This window comes from Anolis carolinensis, chromosome 3 (genome assembly GCF_035594765.1).
Source record: "Anolis carolinensis isolate JA03-04 chromosome 3, rAnoCar3.1.pri, whole genome shotgun sequence".
NCBI classification, from domain to species: Eukaryota; Metazoa; Chordata; class Lepidosauria; order Squamata; family Dactyloidae; genus Anolis; species Anolis carolinensis.
Window position 1 is genome coordinate 254,820,247 of NC_085843.1, and position 22,457 is coordinate 254,842,703.

Genomic DNA, 22,457 nt, shown 5'->3' on the forward strand with positions numbered 1-22,457 from the left:
GTCTTATTTTCAGGGAATGTCTTATTTTTCCATGAAGAAGAATTCACATTTATTGTTGAACAAAAAAAAAAAGAACATTTATTCTATACTGTACAGTAGTTGTCATCACAAACCAACATAACCAAACCAGACAAACTGTGACTCCTGTTAAGAATTTCTTTTTACTACCATTATTTCCATATACAACTGGTATGTACATTTACCAATCCTGCATGCTATGGTGTTTTGTTCGGCGGGTGCCAGGCATGCTTCCAAACAAAAACTTTGCTAGGTCTTACTTTCGGGAGAGGCCTTATATTTAGCAATTCAGCAAAACCTCTATTAGGTCTTACTTTTTGGGGATGTCTTATTTTTGGGGAAACCGGGTACTACTGTTTTTGGAGGGAGGGGTTGCAGTTTTCAGCAGTAGTCCAGCATAAAGGGACTGGGTTAATCCCTTTCTTCAAATTGTCACCCACATTTTTTTAAGTGAAATTGAATCAAGTTTGCCTTATTGTGAAGCTAGAACATGTGACCAGGTTCCTCAGGAAACCGAAACTGAAATTAGAAGCCGAAGGTGTAATGTTTTTGTAAGCTATAGCCAGAATTAGTTGAGCTAAGTATTTCAGTTTCTTAAAATAGTCATTTTCTTGGCTACATGTTCTTTGTAAATCAACAAGCATTTCTGCAATGTAGGCATTCATTTAGGAATGTTTGCATTTGTTAACAAACAAACATGCTGTGAGCAATTATTAATATATACTGTTCTATGAGAAATATTTGTGCAATCATAATCAAGTATTTCAGATGCCCTATCTTCTGTTTGTGGAAAACACAGGAAGTCAGTCTTGAATGACCTGGCACTGTACAGACTGGCCAATGCAGTCTATCAATACAGATTCTCCCTGAGATTTGGAAAGTTTCAAAATAATGTGGATCACTTCTGTGAATATAACAGAAGTGGTTTACTGCAAATCATTACCTACACTCTTAGAGGGTGATGAGAAGGTTAACAGAGAGTGTAAAGAGCTTGCATGTACAGGTTGAGTCTCCCTTTTCTGGAAATCAGAAAGACTCAAAAAGCTTTTTTACTATTACCACCATTTCCTCATTTGAGAAAAGGAGGCTAACCACACATCCAACACCTGCTGAGTTTTTTTTTCTTATTCCATCAATGTCAGAAATTTGATGGGGGAAAGGGAAGTGGGAGAAGACTCTGAGTATTGTGGCTTGATTTACACAGTCCCTCTGTAAAAAGAAGTTGCAGGTTTGGGAATATTGGAAAGCTTTGCCTGAATGGCCAATTCATGCTGTGAACACCCTATTTCATGTTCACTTGTACCACCATGTGCCACCATTGGCTAGATCAAAGGACAGCACATCATAGATTGGTAAGGCAGAGCTTTCCAACATTTCTCAAGATTGCATTTTTCCCCCAGAGGGATTACAAGGGATATGTGCTAGTCAAGCCACAGGACCCAGAGTCTCCCCCCTTCCCTTTCTCTAGTCAATTTTTTTTGACAGTGATGGAGCAAGAGCTCCTTGAAAAAAAAAAATCAGTTGGTCCTGGATGTCTAACTATCCCCTTTCCTCTGTCCCTCATAAACTGTGTATATAAAAGTACAGTGTTCCAAAAACTAAAAAAAAAAATGAAATCCAAAAAATATTCTGGTCCCAAGTGCTTTTGTATAAAATAGGTTCAGCTTATACCTGGAAGACCTACAGAATACTTGCTTCTGATTTATTGTTGAACAACCCCCATTTTGGTATAACATTTTAATACAAATAATAATTCTGCCCTCACAACAACAACAACAACAACAACAACAACAACAACAAAAAACAACAACTTTATTCTTATATCCCACCACCATCTCTCTGAAGGGACTTGGGGCGGTTTACATGGGGGCCAGCATAAACAAGGATTACAAGGTAAAACACAATAAAACATATAACAAATAAACAATATAGTTAAAACAATTAAAACAAGAAAAGTAAAAACATCATAAAAATACATAATCACCCGACATTAACGCCCACTAAGCAGAAAAAGTGGGCATGTTCAGATTCGAGGGGGCAGGGCAAGGGCTTGTGTAAAACACATACTATAGGGCTGTGGCTGGGAGTAAAGTGCTGAAAAAACCAGAACAATAACTTAGGGCTGGGCAGGCCAGATCGGGAGCTAAATCATCATTTAAAGGCATATTGGAACATCAAAGTTTTCATGTCTTTTACAGAAGGTGGACAGAGGGAGGGCTAATCTGATCTCCCTGGAGAGAGAGATCTAGAGTGGGGGGGACACCACTGAGAAGGCCCTCTTTCTAGTCCCCACCAACTGTGATGGAGGCAGAAGCAAGAGAAGGGCCTCCCTGTCAGATCTTAGAGCTCACGCCAGTTCGTAGGGGAAGATACAATGACAAAGGAGGACTCGAACCGTTTAGAATTTTTAGGTAAATAACCTGCATTTTGAATTGGGCCCAGAAACTTATTGGCATGCCATATAATTTTTGTGGGGGAAAAACAATATGTGTGTGTGTGTGTGTGTTAAAGTGAATTTAAAGGGTATGTAAGTTGGTAGACACTATTGTCTCCATAGGCTGCATTGTAAGTCCAGATATGTACAGATTTCCAACTGTACAGATATCTAAACTTGGTAATATTAATTCTTCTTTTGATACACCTGTAACCTTCTGCTTTAAGAGCTAATGCATGCCTGAACTATATTGTATATGCAGCTTTATATAAAAACCATATTGTTGAGTACATAACTTACTGACAGAAAAGTCAAAATGGCCCCAGCTCCATGAGTTCTCTCTCCAAATTATTTTAAATTTTATTTTTCAGACTGATTTGCTGAATCATGCAAGTACTCAAATGTGGATTCTCCTTGCATGCTCAATAAATAAATAAATAATGAAAAACTAAAGAAATCCTGGAAAGTCTAGATCTCCTGTCATGGAATAAACAAAAGCAAATTGTTCAGGTTTGTCTTACTGGTCTTTTCTCCTGAATATCTTTGTGTTGGCACAGATGACTGTGCTGATGAAGTCTTTGTACAATTGCTGTATTTTTGTCAGCTTTCATGTGATCACATCTTCTGGTTACTTGTGTCCAATTGTGGGGATAGTTACATGTGAGCCATTACTAACACATATGTTTGGTCAGTGCATTAATCTGTACCGACACATGGACGTCAAGAAGAGGACACCATTCTTGTCATCCAAGACTTCAGTAATGCTCACATTCCTTAGTAATAGGAACTAAACTGTGAAAGCTGTGCATGAATAACCTTGACATTTGCAAACTGTATCTTAAAACCCAACATAGAGTAGTCACATTCTCATTGTTTTGTAGTTTCAGCCTCCTATTTGCATTTTTCTAAAAGTGTCTTTCTGTAGGCCTGGGTAGGGTTTCCATTTGTTTGTTCCATTATAACAAAGTTGCACTCTGTGGGAAAATTTCTGCCTGGTTTGCTGGCCTGTTCCTGAGAATCTTGTTTGTACTGCTTGTTCAGGGCAGGATTACATTTTCCAAAGTGACATAGCAAGGTGTCTGAAATCCTGAGGCTGTTAGCAACATGGTTTATAAAATTTCGACTTTGTGTTACTGGTGAGAAAGAAAAATTTCTTTTGACAGGTTACAGTGCAATATGAAATTGCTGTTCTTTCCTCCATAGTGGAAAACTCTATATTAGTTTAAACAACACAGCTTATTCATTACCATCAAAGTGTAACTCTATTTTATACTATCCTTTTTTCACGTAGAAGAAAAATCCTGTTCTAGTTGAGAAATGAATACATGGAATAATATCTCTTCCTTAGAGAAGGCAAGTGTAAGCAAATAATCTTACTTCCTTGCTGGCCATGTCAGGAAATAATGAGACCAGATACAGCAAAATGGACCACTTTATACAGCTGCACCTTTTTAATTGTTTACTTCTTAAAAGATGCAACAGGGGGTACCAACCTAGTGTGGGGGTAGTTGAGTGAGGTGGTCTTTCCCCAGACATCTTTTTCAACTTCTTCTGGTTAAAACATCTGAACTCCAAGAAGAACCCAGATCACAGGACATAAAGAGGTGAATCCAGAGCTCTTTCCTCCACCAAAAAAGTTTCCACAGGTTTTCACCAAAACCCCACACCTCCCAACATTACTAGCCACTAACCACTTATTGCATACATTAACCAGCTTCAATTGTCAAAGTCCTAAACATCTGTGGGAAAAAACCCATAGAAAAAGAGATGAATTGATTCTTGGCTCCATAGCAACCAGAAAACTTTAAACTGTGCTATAGGTGGGAGGGTGGGTTGAAACAAGAACATCAAAGAAAGGGAGAAGGGGATGTTGAGGCCTTAAATTGCCTTCACTCAATCTCCCACAAGCCTAGATACAAACAAAGACCTGCAGGATGGATGCAGCCCCTTAGGCCCTCTCCTCTGGCTCCACATCCTTGCAGCAGGAGGGCACATAGGCCTGTTGGAGGGAATTGGGGGTAGAGGCAATGAGGAGAGCAGTTCTATACCTCGCCCATGCCAGGCAGTTGCACCCCCACCCCCAGCAACTGTTGCAGCCTGTAAACTAAGGAGGTAATGGCAGCAGAGGTGGGGCTTTGCTGGGTCTCCCCCTCAGCGGATAGACCTGGTAAAAGGAGTGAAGAAAGTGGACTCCACCATTGGAGGGATTTGGGGTCAGAGGTGGTGGTGAGGAGGAGAAGAGCAGTCCTTTGCCTCGGCTGTGCTGGGTTCAGACTCTTTTCCTCAGCATCCAGCCAGGAGGGCTCAGATAGGCCTGGGAGCAGCCAACTCTTAGGGACCAACTGGCAGGGAATGATGCAGTGAAGGTTGCGAGAGGAGAAAGGGGGGAAGGAAGGAGTGAGGGTGCACAACTGACTGTGCTCTGTATTTGTGATGCCTCATGGGCCTTGTAGTCCCGTTCCTAGTGTCACTGTGGCAGATGAGGATGAAAACATGGGGTTTTCTCCGGATCAACAACAGCAGGACTCCTTCAAGATGCCTGATGTTGATGTCCTTGCCCAAGAGCCAATTAAAACCGACCTTGAACAGCTCTCACCTCCCTTCGCTAGGAGACATTCCTTTACTGCAGACAGGGGAGTTAAAGAGCGGGTTCGCAGGAGTTTGAGAATTGCTGCCAAACAAGACACTGATTAGCCATGTTTCCCCTGGGAAAATCCAGGGAGTCTCACATCTGCAAAGTTAGGTTTCGTTCCCTGTTCTCTAGGGAAAGAGGACGCTGAACACCTGTTTGGCGGGAAAACGAGACCCCGTTAAAGGTGCCTGGCACGGTTGGTTCGTTGCGGAGACAACAGAGCAGCTCCAGGAGTGAATTCATGTTTCCAGCCTAGTGTGGACTTCGCTAAGTCCGCAAATCCAGTTTCCTTGCCTCGTCTATCCAAGCCTCCAAGAATTGCCTTGCTTTGCTCCTAGCCACGGATTTTGTTCTTAGAATCAAGTTTTGGATTGCCTTGCCTCGTTCCTTGCTACGGATCCTGATTCCTAGATCCAAGCCTTGTTTCCAACCTCCTTGTGGATTTACCTTGTGCCTTGAAAGACTCTGGACATTTCCCCACACTATTGCCTGGCAATAGTGTGTGTTTCGGTTATTGGATTTTATCTTTGAACTCTAATATCATTTATTGGACAAACTATTTCTGGACTATATTTGGCCTCATTTGAAAGGTCTGCTTCTGGACTACATTTTCCACTTGTTTTTATTATTCTTATATACTTCTTTAATAAAGATATTAGATAGTTATTGGCCTCCGTGTATGGTTCTTGGTGCTCCGCTGCCTAGGGTCTGACAGTATTTGTGCACATGCATGCCGGAGGAAGAAAGAAGCACCCTTCCCCCTCTGCTCCCTACTTCCCTTCTGCCCTCCTGCTGTCCATCACTAAGGAAGGGGCTTCTTTAATTTCTCTCACCTCATCCTGCCCCACAGAGTAGGCAGAAAGGGGTCCAAGAGGTAGGAGAAGCATGAGTGTGCATTGACTTGGGAGCTTTGCAATGGGGGGGGGGAGGGCAGAGACATGCCTCTCTCCATGCAAGCCTCATGCTGAGGAGGGGACAGCGCCGATGGGGCTCTCCTCAGATTGCAAAGGGGCTGCCACACCCTCCTGCTGACCGCCCCCTCCTGCCCTGGCCCCACTTGACATGTACCCTCTCTCCCTCTCAGCCCAGCCCTCCTGGCCGGGTCCACAATGCAGCCCCAAGGCAAAAAAAGTTTGCCTACACCTGGCCTACACTTCATTTGCCTTGAGGCCAGCAAATGTGCCTCCCTTAATGAATGGCTTTGCTCGGTAGGGAGGTAGTCAAAAATATCTGAAATATGGTATACAAAATTATTGAGAAAGGTGATATTGTTGATGCTGATGTTTATGCCTTTTTTAAAAAAACTTTACTTTGTATTCTTCTTTCAGCTTAGCCAAAGAAGAGTGCACAACAGGAAAACATTTTGAAACTGGACCATGTTAGCCTCTGTTATTGAAATGTTAAGTAATTTCAAGATAGCTTCTCAGCCATGAAGAAGAAAACTCAATTGGGCAATTTGGTTTAGAAGCAACAGAGCACGGATAAGTATGATTGTACGGTAGTTTAATGTGAGGCACAGTGAGACTTCAGTACCTGGTTTGTTGCAGGCCAAGAAAACATCAAAAGCTCTTGGGGACTACGTACAACTGGGTTATGAAACTGATGATCAGATAAATAGAGATGGGTAGGAATTTCATTGAGCTTTTGTCAAGCCCAGTGGGATTTCATTGCTAATGACTGCAATGATCTTACCTCAATTGCTATTTTATGTTTTCCTTTGTCTTACAATGTGGCAGGCCCAAATGCTATATTACAATTTTCCTAAGTCTATTGTTGCCAGCAGGAACAGCATTCCAATTTTGACCAATATCCTACATTGCTTTGTTGAGTGATTTCAGCTCTGCTAAAATTGTGGCGTTCGAGGGCCCCAGCGTGTCTAGCTTCTCAGAATGTCAACTCAGACACATTTCATATGACAGCTATTCAAGAAACCCACAACAGCTTGTGATTGGGTGAAAAACTGTCTGGCTAGGATCCACACCCTGAGTGGTTCAGGGGTCTGTCAGACATCATCATTGACGGATCTTTGTATAGCAGGATAGACTGTTATTTGAGCATTTGAAGTGTCAGTCTGTTTATTGAGCCACCTCTGAGAGGGGTAAGGTCAGAAAGAAATGCACCGCAGCACTGGGAAATGAGTCCAAGATTGATTTAATAGGTTGGCACTGGTTAACACAATAGAGTTAGTCCAATGTACACAATGGATACTTGGGGATGATGACCATTTCAATAGGTGTGAGTAGTTTGAGGCATGGGTGCCGGATCTTTTCCCACAGATTGCCCTGATCTTATCAACTGGAGCAGGAAATGGACCCAGGAATTGTGACGCATGTTCATTGAATACTCCCCCCCCCCCATGTCTCCCAGTTCATTGTGAGGAGACTGGGTGTGATCAGATAGCATTCCAGAGACAATTTTGTTTACTATTACTACAGTGTGCTTATTCTTTGGTAAGCTGCCCTGAGTCCTTTTGGGTAGAGGGGGTGGGATATAAATAAAACTTATTATTACAAAAGGTTAATGCAAGAAAAGGTATGCATGCTTGTTGTATCCTGGTGACTTCTCTTTGCATTATTCTATGCTATTTCATAATTTGAGGTCAGATATCTCAATATCAGCTTTGTAGTAGTAAAGTAATGTCTGCTGGTGGAATAGCATTGCACAATTCATATGCTGAATGCTAACATAGTACAATGTATGTGGAGCAATGGCCAATGTTCATGACTGACAGCTCACTGCACAATTGCAATTAAAATGTGAAAATGCAATCCATAAAGACAATATCATTTGTGCAATGTCACAGATATGAAAATCCTCATGCCCCCCCCCCCCCCCCGCAATTTGTGTAAGCATGACTTTGAACACATGGATATGCTACTAACAGGTTGCCAGAAATGATCTATGTATAAGGATGTTCTTTTGGCTCTTAAGCTCTACTTTATTTAATAGTCAAGAGGCACAGTTATTATTATTAATAAATATGGAAGTAAGCAACTATATGTATGCTATTTCATTTTTTACTACTCTCCAGCATCTCAACAGTATTACTTTAACACAACACTAAACAAACCAAGGCATAACCATACAGTCTTCCTTCACATACCTTTTCTTGGTGCTTAAAAATCAGGCCTAGTCAAATGCTAATCCCATCTGATGCTCTCTTCCTTATTTTCACCACCTCATCCAAAAAGCTAATCTTATTCTCACTCTCCTAACCAATCATCATCCATATGTAAATTAATCAACTCAACACTGGGCACCAGTCCCTTAATATTCATACACTCTTCTAACCATACTTACCATCTTATAACATGCTACAGCACAAACTATTGATAGATGGGTGATGCCACAGATTCTCATTGCCCTACACAAATATCAACCACACCTCATCAGACTAGCAACAAAAGAAAGGAGAACTTGGTTTTGGAACTCATATATTTCCAAAGCTGCATACTGGGAGACTGACAAATATAAAATAAATAATTAAATAATATTGGGAAAAATATACATTTATTTTAAATGCACATTTAAAATTCAGGTATTTGAGAAAGGCAACAAGATGTTTTCATGTCTGTGAAAATATAAAAATGTGCATACATCACCTTTTCACCTTTTGGAGAAAATTCATCTAAAATGCACTTAAATGCAAAATATGTATGAATGTGTAGAAATAAAAATCGTGCAATCTGATACAGGGATGAGATGGGAATACTGATGGACTCCTGAGAAACGTAAGAAAAAGAAGACTGACAAATTTTCAAATCTATACTGAAGTCCAGTAGGTCTGTGTTAGCAGTAACATTCAATAATGGGAGCAAGAATAATAACAAGTGATGTATTAATGAAATAAACAGTACCATCTCTATTTCTAAAGATGTACATTAATGCATTGTTTCATAACTCCATTGTTTCATTGCCTCATTGTTTGGATTTTAAATGACCTTTTTCTGTTTTGTTCAAACAACACTCATCTTATTATGCATTCATTAGAATGATACTGGATTTGTAATTTACATTTATTGCTGTTTTCACACTTGCTGTGCTTTTGCCACCACACATGGCAAAAACAGACATTATTTCAGCAGCTGCTCCCAGTACATGGCATGTAATTTTCCCCACGTGATCAGTCAGTTGCATTATTCCTGGATACTTTTGGCAATTAAAATAGCCAGTGCCATTTGCTCCCTTGAAGCGTCCCCTAATTTGCAGCATATACAGCATATTATGGGAAAAGATCTGGAACAGTTATCAAAACCGATTCTGTTGCCAAACCTGAACAGGACTAAATATAACCAATGAAAACATATACATTTGTACTGTTCAATTTTTCAATTTAATACTGAATTGAAATAAATGGAAATTGGCTGTATTTAGTTACATTTTTCATTTGTAGGCCTATTGAAAATTGGACAGACAGAGTCACATAGGAGTAAATGGGCAGCCAATGCATCGTGGCTGAAGAACAGTAACGCCACAATGTTTGATTCAAAGCTCCATAGGCTTGGTTCAACATGAGGCAATGATTCCAGATATTGGACACAGCACCTTCTGTACAATAAGAACCTGCACCCTGATTGCCTGCCGAGGAATAGCCAAATATCAAACCTATATGGATTCATGCTACTGTGAGCTTTTCTTGCTGCCCAAGGCAGAGAACCCAATAGCATCCACCAAGCTCCAAAGTAAGGTGGTTCCAATACCAGCCAAGTTTTTTTGTTCATGGGCAGAAAAATTCCCCAAGCACTCCTTTTTTACTCTTTGCAAAAAAAATTGATATCATGAAAAACAAATAACCACCATCTGTGACACCCAAAACATATTCTTTGTCGTGGCTGTCTCACCCTATCTAATGTTTGAGGCTGCTTTATAAATTTTATAGAAATCTCCAGCTTCCATAGAGCAAGTTATAACTTGGCTACCATTCATTTTATATTGCCTAGGAAGAGAGTTGCTTCCTGAATATTTTTTCTCTGATAGTTCAGAGACTAAAGTGTAAGTCAATTGTGGTTACTTGATCCCCATCCACACCCCAAGGAATTGAAAAGCATAGACCCTGAAAAGAAAGGTAGACATAAAATGCACTTCACTGCATTTGTTTTGACAAGCACATTTTCCAACACCTCTTTGACATTATTGAAAATCTGCCTCCGTGTATGTGCTGAAGCATGAATGGGCAACAGAAGCTCTCATCTGGATGCACCCTTTAGGATTAAATCATATTTTAGTTGGCTATAACACTAACTGAGATTCCCAGTGGGTTTTGCAATATACTAGCTTAATTGGTCTTAAAAGTGTCATTACTCACCTCTGTCCCTTGAGCTGCATTGAGACTCTCTTAGTCCTAAACCTCCCTGACCTCATCTACAGCTTTGGAAGGATGCCCTTGGATAATGGCTTCTTAAATTTCTTGTTGCATCTTACATGCATTCACCTTATCATTTATACAATCTGACCTTTCTTCTTCTTGTTGTGGTCGTGGTTTATCTTTGTCACTAAAATTGCTTATATAGCAAACGGAGAACCATCTATTCCAAAAAGGTAGGTATCAGCAGGCATGGGGCATTTAAAGAAGTACCCCCTCCCCCCCAACAAAATAATTGGTTGAAAAAGCAACCCTAGATAAGAGAAAAATCATCATCAGTGGTTACAGGATACTGATGGAATGCAATGTATTCAGGGGGATTGGAGCCTCCGGTGGCCTAGGGGATAAAAGCCTTGTGACCTGAAGGTTGGGTTGCTGACCTGAAGGCTGCCAGGTTTGAATCCCACCTGGGGAGAGCACGGATGAGCTCCCTCTATCAGCTCCAGCTCCATGTGGGGATATGAGAGAAGCCTCCCACAAGGATGGTAAAACATCAAAACATCCAGGCATCCCCTGGGCAATGTCCTTGCAGACAGCCAATTCTCTCACTCCAGAAGCAACTCTGGTTGCTCCTGACACGAAAAAAAAGGGGGGGGGGAATGTAAAACAGGTTGATCTTGACTCCCAAGAATAAATCACAGTAGCATAGATTTGGCCTAAGGAAAGGGGTTCCAGGGGAGAGTGGAAGTCTTTTTTCAGGGGCCTAAAATGAGCATGCAGGAAATTTGCCTCTCTAGACCAGGACTCCTTTGAGATGTGCCCTGGGAAGAACAGAAGACTTCCTCAAATTAGGATAATAAATAAGCATGGAAGCTGTAGTGGAGACTACCAGCTCTGGAAATGGTGTTTATTACAGGGGCTTTCACTTTCAGCTCATTGAATCAATTATAAAACTAGGCTCAAATGAAATTTAGGAAGTGTGTGGACTTACAAGTTACCTGCAGCTTACATTTTGTGGTGAGATGAGGTTGCTGTGCTGTTTACTTTTAACAGTGTAGAAGTATTATGTGTTTCTCAAAAGGAGGGGGGGTTCCTATAAGAGATCCTGGGGTGATACTACAAACCTCAAGACTAATCCAGAGTCTAGGCTGTGTGTGCAACAATCAGATACTGGGGGGGGGGGGGATCATTATTGTTACATATCTTGACTGCCTTGATACATTCCTCACTCCCAGTGAGACTTCCTGTCCTGCATGGGTTAGATGGAGAAGAGGAGAAACACCAGCCCAAAGACAGAGATCCTGATAATCTTATACCATGACCAAAAGATTTTGTGATCTATAGCAATAGAAATTTTCTCACTTCCGACCAAATGTCAAGGAAAGTCACCAGTAATTTTTCCATAGTGTAGAAACATTTGGCATTTTTTGTGTGTGAAGGATGGAAAACTTACAGCAAGATTTAAAAATTGTGCATTTCAAGAAACTTGCAGTTTCACTTAGAATGCACAACTTTCTGAAGAACAACGGCACAGTTGTAAGTCTACCTTTGGTCATGACTGTTTTGTTTTGCCCAGCTTTTTGAGACAGAGGGACAAGACAGTGCAGCAATGGATGGATTAGAGAACAGGAATTAATAAATTGTGGTATACTGTATACTGGAATTTACAGATGCTTTTTTAGACTTGTTCGATGGCAGGGGACAAGCATGCAGCAGAAATCACCCTCTAGTCTATAGACTACATGCCACTGAAAAAGTAGAGTGTTTAGGATGGTAGGTTTACCATTCAGCTTAGGCATACTCCATTTTGAAATTAAATGGATAATTTTCCTAACTTCATCACACACTTTTCAATCTAACCATTTTACTCAGAAGTCCTCCATTGCTTTGCCACCACACAGTTGAGATTTGTCTCCGCCTACTGTTCTTCCCCCATTTTCTTTGTGAGAAAAAAAAACCTGAAGAAAATTGCTGACAGTAAAAGATAGCTGCTGTTATGGGACATTATGTACCATTAGGTAAAGGTAAAGGTTTCTCCTGATGTTAAGCCCAGTCATGTCTGGGGGTTGGTGTTCATCTCCATTTCTAAGCTGGAGAGCCGGCATTGTCCGTAGACACCTCCAAGGTCATGTGGCCAGCATGACTGCATGGAGCGCCGTTACCTTCCTACTGGAGTGGTACCTATTGATCTACTCACATTGGCATGTTTTCGAACTGCTAGGTTGGCAGGAGCTGGAGCTAACAGTGGCAGCTCACGCTGCTCCTGGGGTTTGAACCTGGGACCTTTCGGTCTCCAGCTCAGTGCTTTAATGCACTTCGCACCAGATTTTAAATATTTGTACCATTACGAATATTTAAAATCCATCAGTCCATAACATCAATCCATGGCAGTTAAAGTGGTGTCAAACTGCTGTAATTTGACAGTGTAGATGCACTCATATACTTACCTGCACTGATTCCACAAACTAAATTAAAAACCAAGAACTATGCCTAGCAGCAGAAATCAGTTGCACTAGTGATCCTGTTTGTTAGTCAGACAATCATTTGTAAGAAAGGACTAGAACCCATATAGATCAAAACTAGAATCACCAGCAGAACAGATCTCTTTCACCCAGTGCAGCTCATGGCAGGGAGAATGAAAGGAGGGAGACAAAGATGACAGAAGGGTTGGAAGAGGGAATGAAGAAATAGAAAAGAAAGGAAAGGAGAAAGATGGGAAGGAAAGGAAGGACCGGAAGAGGAAAAGAATGGTATGGAAGGGGAAAATAAGGGACTTGAAGGAGAAAGAAGAGGGAAAGAGACAAAGAAAGAAGGGAAGGGAGAAATAAGGTAAAAAAGGGAAGGGAGGAAAGAGAAGGAAGGTTTAAAGAAAGGAGGGAAAGGAGAAATAAAGCGGAAAGTATGGGATGGAAGGGGAGAAGGAGGGAAGAAAAGGAAAAAGAATTGATGGAAGAGGAAGAAAGGAAAGAAAGGGAAGGAGAAAAGGGGGAAAAGGTGGAAAGAAAGGAGGGAAATGAGAAAAAAGGGGGCAAAGGAGGGAAGGGAAGGGGGAAAGAAAGGAAAGGTGAAAAGAGAGGGAAGGGGGAAGGGGAGAAGAAATGGGAAAAGAAGGCAGGAAAAATGGAAGAAGAAAAAAAAGGGGGGACGTTGGGAGAGATTTCTGTCTTCTGGAGATGAAGCCAATGGTCCTCCCTTACACCACTGGGCCAGCCATCCTCTTCCTCTTCCTCTTCCTCTTCCTCTTCCTCTTCCTCCTCCTCCTCCTCCTCCTCCTCCTTCTCCCTCCCTCCCTCCTTGATAATGGCAGAGCTTTTTCTCAAAAGACTCTGGGTCTATGCTATCCTTCTTTCGCGACCTGCCTGCCTACTTTGATTGTCCATTTACTTCTCATTCCTGCTAATTCACTTTTTCCCTGCCAAGGCTGCTCCTATTCTGTGACTTTTCCACAACTCTTTTCAGGGTTTTTATTTTGGTGCAACTTGCCCGCTGAACTGTCTGGACTCTGAGTCTGCACTCTCAATCTTTCTTGACCTAACTATCTGACACCCTGATTCTCTAATGCCTTCTCATTTCTACTAATTTTTAACTTTAGGGCTTAGTATTCAAGGAATGTTGTAATCCATTTTCCCCTTTTCAATGCCAAACCACTCAGAGACTTATAGAAATTGTGCAGTTTAAATTAATATAGGTGCACAATTTTGAGTTTTAGAGTTGCGGTACATTATAACCATAAAGCTTTTAAGGCTATGCAGAGCTGACAAAGTTGTGTTATTTTTTCTGTGCTGGAATTGGGGGCGGGGGGACTTTCCAAGCACTGTTTTTTTTTCCTGTCATTGTTTCCTGACTGGTTGGGAACAGCAAATTTTCATCACACTCAGAAAATTGTGAAATACGCATCCCATCTGTATTAGCCAGTAAGACTTGTTGCCAGTTTCTGTCTCTGTCCAAATCATTCTATGGGATGTTACTGCCCTTTCCAGCTTGCCCTAACAGTGACTGCAGGTGCCATTATCATAATGAATGGGGGGAAAAAACAACAGACAGGATTGAAACCCAAATGCTGCTGTCAAAAGAAGTCAGATTCATCTGAAGAATTCCCCACTGTCACCTTGTAAATTCATGCAAATTAACAATCTTCTTAATGAATGCTAAAAATTCATGAATGATGGAACTACCTTAATCTTTGGAATCAAAACTGAATCACTGAATCACTATGCTAGTTGAAACAATACTTCTGGCAGACACAAAGCAGACTAATAATCTTGCTGTATTTTAAGGCAAATGAGTTTATGAATTCTACAAATGTTGATTGTTTGCATCATGCAGGAGTATCTTATTCACACAAGTCAGGTAATGTACACATGTGGGGACTTTGGGGGGAGCTACACTCTAGATATTATTTCACACTTATATCCAACCCTTTCCCAAATATTTTCAGGGCATACACAAGATATTTTCTTGCTCTTACACATTTCTGTCTCCACAACAATTGTATGAAGTCAGTCAGGCTGAAAATTACTGAACAGCTTAAGGTCACCAGTCTTTGGACTGGTGTCTTTGGACTACAACTCTGAGAATCCCACATTGGCCATGCTGACAAGGGGATTTGGGGAACTGCAGTAAAAAGAGAGTAATTTTTAAAGGTTCTGAGTGAGGTTCATAGTTGAGTTGGGATTTCAATGCAGGCCTTGCCATTTTTAGTGACAGCCCAGCTGTGCAGGCTCTGATTGAAGTCTGGAGGTAGCCTGCTGGGGCGGCTGACTGGCCTAAAAAAAATAATAGTAGGCTGGCTAGCTATGTCTAACTACTGTTTGATATGCAGCAGTCAGCATGCCAAGCTTTTCATGGCATGGAGTTATGCATTTTCACTTGCTAATTGCTGCAAGTCAAGTGGTTGTTGAAGGCACAGCGAAAGCAACTGATTGAAAGTTGCCAACCGTAGGCGACAAGCTACGTAGGATGTTTTTAAAAACTGTGTTTCACATTTCACCTGACAGCTTTTATTATACAGTGCAGGCAATTACAGGTCCTCAACTTGCCTCATGGTGAGCTAACCTGTCAAGGATTCTGCACCGAGCCCCCCAGAACAAGTCTCCAGCATGAAACCAAGACACAAAATGAATTTTCCACACAAAATGTATGTACTTTGGAATAGGGAAACTGCATTAGGTTTCTATTGAAAATTGCACTTCCTGGCTACTATTTGTTTTGTTTTTTGCACTAGTCACATATGTCGAGGGAAGGAGGGTGGGGGAAGCTTAGTGAAAATAATTTTCAGCAGAAGAGTGACACAAGGGCCTTAATCTGGACTGGTATCATGTTTGGGTCATATGATAGCTTTTTTAACCATACCCTTTTTTTAAAGGATCGTTTTCAGTACAAAACAATATCATAGATTCATAGAATTCCTCGTATTGTTTTGTACATACATGGACTCTATGGTGAAATGTTGAGATTCTTTAAGAACTAAAACAATGATTGCTTTTCCAAAACATATATCTCTTTTTCTCTCATTGTGAGATGCTAGCAATTGATAATTATTTCTTCTGGTATACTCAGTAATTTCCTCCTCCAAAACAGCCAGGATAATGTGACCAACCCCACAAACTGTTTGGCCCTAAGAAACAACTGTTTGGCCAAACTATTTCATTTCCACTGCAATACATTAGCATTCTAATATGCCGAAATATATCTCAAATCATCTGGATTCACCTGTCAAAGATTCCAGATATTCCATTTATGTTATGTAGATGCCTGTAAGTGAAAAGACAATTTTCCAAGCTAAGTGAATGTAATAAAATATATGTATATAGATTTAGAGAGCACCAGTCTCTGTGGCAACCAATTTTAGTAGGAAAGCATAGCACAAGCCTGGGATTTATCTTGCATGTATGGCAAGGCATACAGAGCAGAAAGCAAAGGTTTCTATGTGGAAACTTTAGGCTGGTGCTTCATAAACCACAGGATGATTTCTGCTGAGAACTTGAAATGTCAAAGGTTGAAAACAGTTTCAGATTTGATACAAGATTTTGGTGTTTACAGAAAAGACTAAAAACCTCATAATCACACGGACAACCTCCCCCCCCCCTCCACTTCCATGGGACATGGGGCAACTATGCAATACTCCCAAGTGGCAATCCCCCATCACATGGGGGAAGGTCACCAAAGTGTCCTTGAAGTGTGCTGGCTCTATTGGAGCCAGCATAATACGGGAGCCTTCCCATGTTAGGAGGGAATAATCCTATGATGCTTCCACTCTGTTTGGGGGTGGGCTTTAATAGGAAGTCCAGCAACATTGTGTGATGGGCAGCGTGCTTATCCATATCTGGACTGTCTCTTTAGCATCCTAGGATGCCAAAAAAGACAAGTGTGATGAGGTCCCTAGGCATATAATCCAGTTTCAGAGTGCAGATTAACTTCATTGAAGTGTAGACTGATAATCCAATGAAATGGACCCTATGAAATCACTGAGCACATCCATGTCATTAAATACACCAAAATCAAGTCTTTGCAGGTGAACCACAATCTTTAGCTATTCTGCTATAGCTTTCCCTACATTTTAATGCCATACTCTTCAAACTAGAATCTATATTTTGCATTTCTCTATAATAACCCATATATGGTACCCTTGGCCTGCAGAAATCATTTTCACCTCTCAGCAATCTTTATGAATTTTAATGTGTGTTTGTAGAATGTTTATAGTATTTGTGTGTTTTTAACTGTGCTGTGACCCACCTTGAGCCATAGGGAGAGGCAGGTAAGAAAGAAAATTATTATTATTATTGTTAAAAATATAATCTCATGAGACTTGCATCAGTAGAACCAAACACAGAGAAGAAAGAGGAGTAAACCATCAATTAGTCAGAAGGTTTAAAACTAGTGTCAGCCATTAGTTCTATTTCTTAGCAATCTTTGCTTGGTTGGTTCATAGGTTCCCATAATTCATTATCACTACCACAAATTTGATGATAGGGTTGAAATTCCTGGTGCTTCTCTATTCTGCAGCTAGCAAAAAGCTTGCTATTCATTTCTTATTTGAGGGAATAAATTGGAGGATAGTTTCAGCAATACACTGTATGTGTATCTTAGCATAGATGAGCCAAGATGGTTCTTCATTTTTGTGAACATTCGATGAAAGTTAATGAATCTCTTATCCCACCCCAACCCAGTAGCCTTTGAAGCAATATCATGCCATTACAAATGGAAGTGATAGTTTTGAGTTGGAAGAAGAGAAAAACAATATATAGTGCACAGCAGCCTTCATTAGTTTCCAGCTTGCTTCTTCGTATTCCATCTTTCTGCCTATTTTAATTGCTTCATTATAATGGTTTCTTCATAACAGATCACACTGTCATGCTTTTATCCTGCTTGTCTGTTCTCCTGTAGGGAGTGGACATCATGTGATCTTGCCCTTCTGCCTGCTGTAATTTCCATGTCACAATTGGCTTAGATCCATCTACTTTGGTTTATCAGCATGGTAGTTCTTTTTGCTTTTCACACACACAAAAATCCCACATTCTTATAATTAGACATTGCTAATGGCTGTCAAAAACCGAAATATATTGTTTAAGGTTTATTTCAATCTAGTTGCAGGTGGGAAGAGAATGAGTGGTCTTAACAATTGCTGGAAGCTGTTTTCATCTCCCATTAATCTTCCAGTTTGGTTCATTAGCATGTTGCTAATTGGTTTGTGATTTAGTTTAAATTCTACATGGATTGTGTTGTGGAACATAAATTGTTATAATTCACAGCCATAACCATAGGGGATTGTTTCCGATTTGAAGCACATGTCTTTGGAGGTGATTTAAGAAAACAAAAGCCAAGGAATTATTGGGTGCTAGCTGTATATTAAAAGATTAAAATGAATACATCATTATAGTTGTCACACTTCTTCCTAAGGAATCAGAAGCAAAATAAAATCTCTTAAAGGCAAAGGGGCCATTCATAAGCACCCATAAAAACCACAATTATAGCACTTTTGTTAACTACATTCACTAATAAATGGAAAATCTTTATTGGAGAGATGAAACTCTCGAGATGAAAATAAAAATAAAAATCCAAGGAACTTTTATTAGAGCCAACAAGTGAGACTCTTTTGCAAATTGTAGGTTTTCTAGATTCTGTGTAGCATCAAGCGAGACTTTGTATTGCTTTGTGAAGTACTCTACAATAACATCATTGGGATTAAATGGCTCTGAATGTACTGAAATGTAATGCTAGTTGCTCCCGAACTACATAATGACCACCAGAGAAGCTGATAATGCCCTATCTTTCAAATATATAAAAGAAATACACTGAAGGAGACAGCACTGGGGAGGAAAAGTGGAAATCACAGCTGGAAGCTTCTCCATGTGCCTGTGCTGCATGAAACACAGTGACTAAAAGCTCATTAAAGCTTTATAGGAGAATCAGAATGCCTTTGTGTAATCGGAGGGAATCAGCCCAAATCGATTGTCGTTGGTTGCTGTGACTTCATCTGCAGCTAATCATTGCTCACTTTGATTTAATTGTCAGTCAGAATAAATTTGAAAATTTTGCTGTGATTCTTGACACACCAAGAAATTGTCGGGAAGAAAAAAAAGTAGAGTGTAAGCCTTACAATCCCATAGTAGCAGTTGGTACCCACGGGGTGATGAAACCACATTGGATATTGGGGCAAATTCTAAAAAAGCTAGCCATGGTGTTGAAGGTGATAATGGTTTTCCCCTTCCATCCATTGGCACTGGAGACAAAAGATATTATTGTACATGGCAATATGAACCCAAGACAACAATTATTTTATATCTAGTGCATTCTAGGGGAACTAAAGCTTTCGTATGGAAAACAACTAAAAACGTTAACGATTGTATTTCAACATTGCTTTGTGGCCTCTATTTTAACATGCATCTTATACAAAACAACTGAGAACATTTTTTCTTTCCTAAAGTACTGCTGGAAGATAATTGGTATCCCAAACTTTTGACATTTCCAACTAGAAAGTATGGTTATGTATAGGATTCAGATAAAGTACTTTCCATAAAGCATCTCCATGTGTTCTGATTTTTAAATTTTTCTTAAAGTTACAAGTCTCAAGTTCTCAAATGTATTTGGTTAGTTTCTGCTTTCAAGTGTATCCACAATACAAAGTTATAGCACCTTGATACCATTTTGTCTGCCATGGCTTCATTCTATAAATTTGTAGTTTTATGAGGAACTTAGAATTTCCCATTCTGGAAGAGGATTTGAATTATTTCACAAAACTGCACTCCAGTTAACTAAAGACCTTACTATTTGGGAATGTAATCCAACACATCTAGGAGACTCCAGGTTGTTGGATATTGATGTATCATTTCTTTTGGTGTATTGGTTGCAGTGGCTCTTGAATGGACAACTAGAGTTATAAGGCGAAAAACAGGCTCATGCATGTTTAAATCAGGATTGATCAACTTTCTGAGGCCAGAGGACTAGGTTAACCTCCCTGATATTAAATCCTGTTTTTGAAAAGGCCAATTCCAGACCAAAAATGGTTTGATGCACCCCAAAACCAAGGTTGAATTGCTCATTTGGTGCCTAGACAATAAGGGAAGTCATTTTGAGTCAGTCTCTTTTTTTTCTTTTTTTTTTTGGGGGGGGGGGGAGGGGGGAGAATCTTGAAGGACCATAGAAATGGTTGCATAGAAAAAGTGACACAAGTAACATCTGTCAATACCCCGTCTTTTATACAATTTATTAAAGTAACATGAGTGCTATCCTGGCAAACCAAAGTACAGCAGATTGAGATTTCTGTGTTTCTACGAACAAATGATTGAATGCCTTTTAACTATTTGTTGTATTTATTTTTTACTTATTTCTCCCACTTGGGATCCAGGCTGATTCACTGTGCTTTCAGTTTGATGTAATACCAGTTTGACAGTGGCCCCATTAACACTGTTATATAATGCAGTTTGAAACTGCATTATGTAGTTAGTTTAGACTCATCTAATGCAGTCCAATGCAATTAAACTGCATGATATATATCTACACTGACCACAAATTTCAGTGTCAAGACAGCCCTTGTGTGACCTGTCTGATTGGAGAAAGTGACTATGATAGAGTGTTTGCTCAGTGTTTCAGTAATCTCTCCAAGCCTCAATTAAAATAAGCTTCGTATGCATCTCCTTTAAAATAATACATTCTGCCATACTCCTTTGGCGAGCCAATAATTTTCCTTGAGTAGTAATAGTGCTGTAACTTTAAGAAAACATTATGGGCAATTTCAGTTCCATACACTGTTAACAAGTTTACTCTCTAATTCTTAGTTAAGGTTCTGTCTCTTAGTTCCAGCTCTAATTCTTTAAGAGCTGTTTGAAAGCATACACATTATTGCCTTGCTGATGTGGTTTGAGGAAGTGTAAGTAACAGCTTGGTGGTGGTTTGGCACAAATTGTTGCTGCATGGGAATAGTGCTGGTAAAAAAGTGCTGAGAAGGAGATTTTGTATTTGGATTGGATTGTGTCTCTTGATACTAAAATGTTACGCATATGCTATAATTACCAAAAGTATTTAAGGGAGTGAGAAAAAGAGCAGAAGAAGGAGAAGGTGTAGAAGAAAAAGAAAAGAGAACTAGAGCAAGAGAGAGAAAAATAAGGAAATATGACAAAGTCATATTTCATTGGGTTGTAATGTGGTTTCTGGGCTGTATGGCCATGTTCTATTTTCTAGCAGTGTTTTCTCCTGATGTTTCGCCTGCATCTGTGGCTGGCATTTTCAGAGAATCTTTAAGAGATGTTTGAAAGCACACACATTAGTGCCTTGCTGATTTGGTTTGGGAAAATGATGCTAGCCACAGATGCAGGTGAAACGTCAGGAGAGAATGCTGCTAGAACATAGAATATGGCTATACAGCCTAGAAACCACACAACATCCCAGTAATTTTGGCCATGAAAGCCTTTGATAATATTTCATTCTCTAAGAGTTATCATCATCATCATCATCATCATCATCATCATCATCATCATCAACTAATCCCACAATTGACAAGGGAAAAGGGGAACATCTCATACCATCAGCACAGTCTCCCCTTTTCCCCATCCCATGGGCAAAGCCTGGCTGTAAGCATTCATCTTGGCCTTGTTCCCTCATTTCTTTCAGTCTCACACAAGCTCTGTTTCAGAGAAGAGTATGTATCTCAGGTGATATTTATTGCTCCTTGATCTCTGCTCTCCCAGTCCCCTCTCCCATAAGGGCAGGATTCATCCCATGTTATTACATGCACAGCATGAAAAAAATAAAGCCCATGACCAGTAGCAGTGACCAGGACACTTCTAGTTCTTCCTCCTTGGAATTGTCCATTTGTTTTTTGGTGGAACAAGTTCATCTATCTTTGGCAGCTACATTACAGATATGCAATCAGAGAAAGTGATCCTGTCACGGACTTAGTGCCATAAGGGACAATGAGCTTCAGTGTCTACAATTCTTTCCTTAACCTTATATATTGTATATATGCATCCGAAATGGTGGATAATGCTTCATTTATCTGATGAAGTCAGTTACAGTTCACACATACTCCTATTGCAATAAATGTCCCAATCTCTAAAATACTGTTGGGCTCTTTTTAGTTTTGATATAGCTCTCTCTTTTGATATTTGTTTATCTAACAAACCATATGTGGGTTGGTGGACATTGCCTTGGGATTGTGGTATTTCTCTGTTGTAAGAGAATGGCAATTAGGGGTCCCCTCATTCTTATAGTCTTCATGGTGAGACTTTTGAGAAAGGCAAGGAATTCTGATAGGCATTCTGAGTGTCAGTTTCCCCATCTCAGGTACAGAGAGGAGCAATGCGTTTTGTTGGGATGCTACTACTTAAATTGGATGGTTATATCAAGAAACATAGATGTGGGAACACAATAATTGTCACAGGAAGAAGGATGAGCAGGAATTCTGACTGACTTAAACAGAAGCCAGACAGTAGGTTAATGCAGTGGTCCTGCTAACTTGCTTGGGTTTGCCCAAATGAAGACTTCTCTCTTCCATTCGCATACTTGTACTTTGCTCCAGAATTTGAACCAACAGATAAAACATAAGTAGTTCTGTACTCTAAGTACCTATGGCT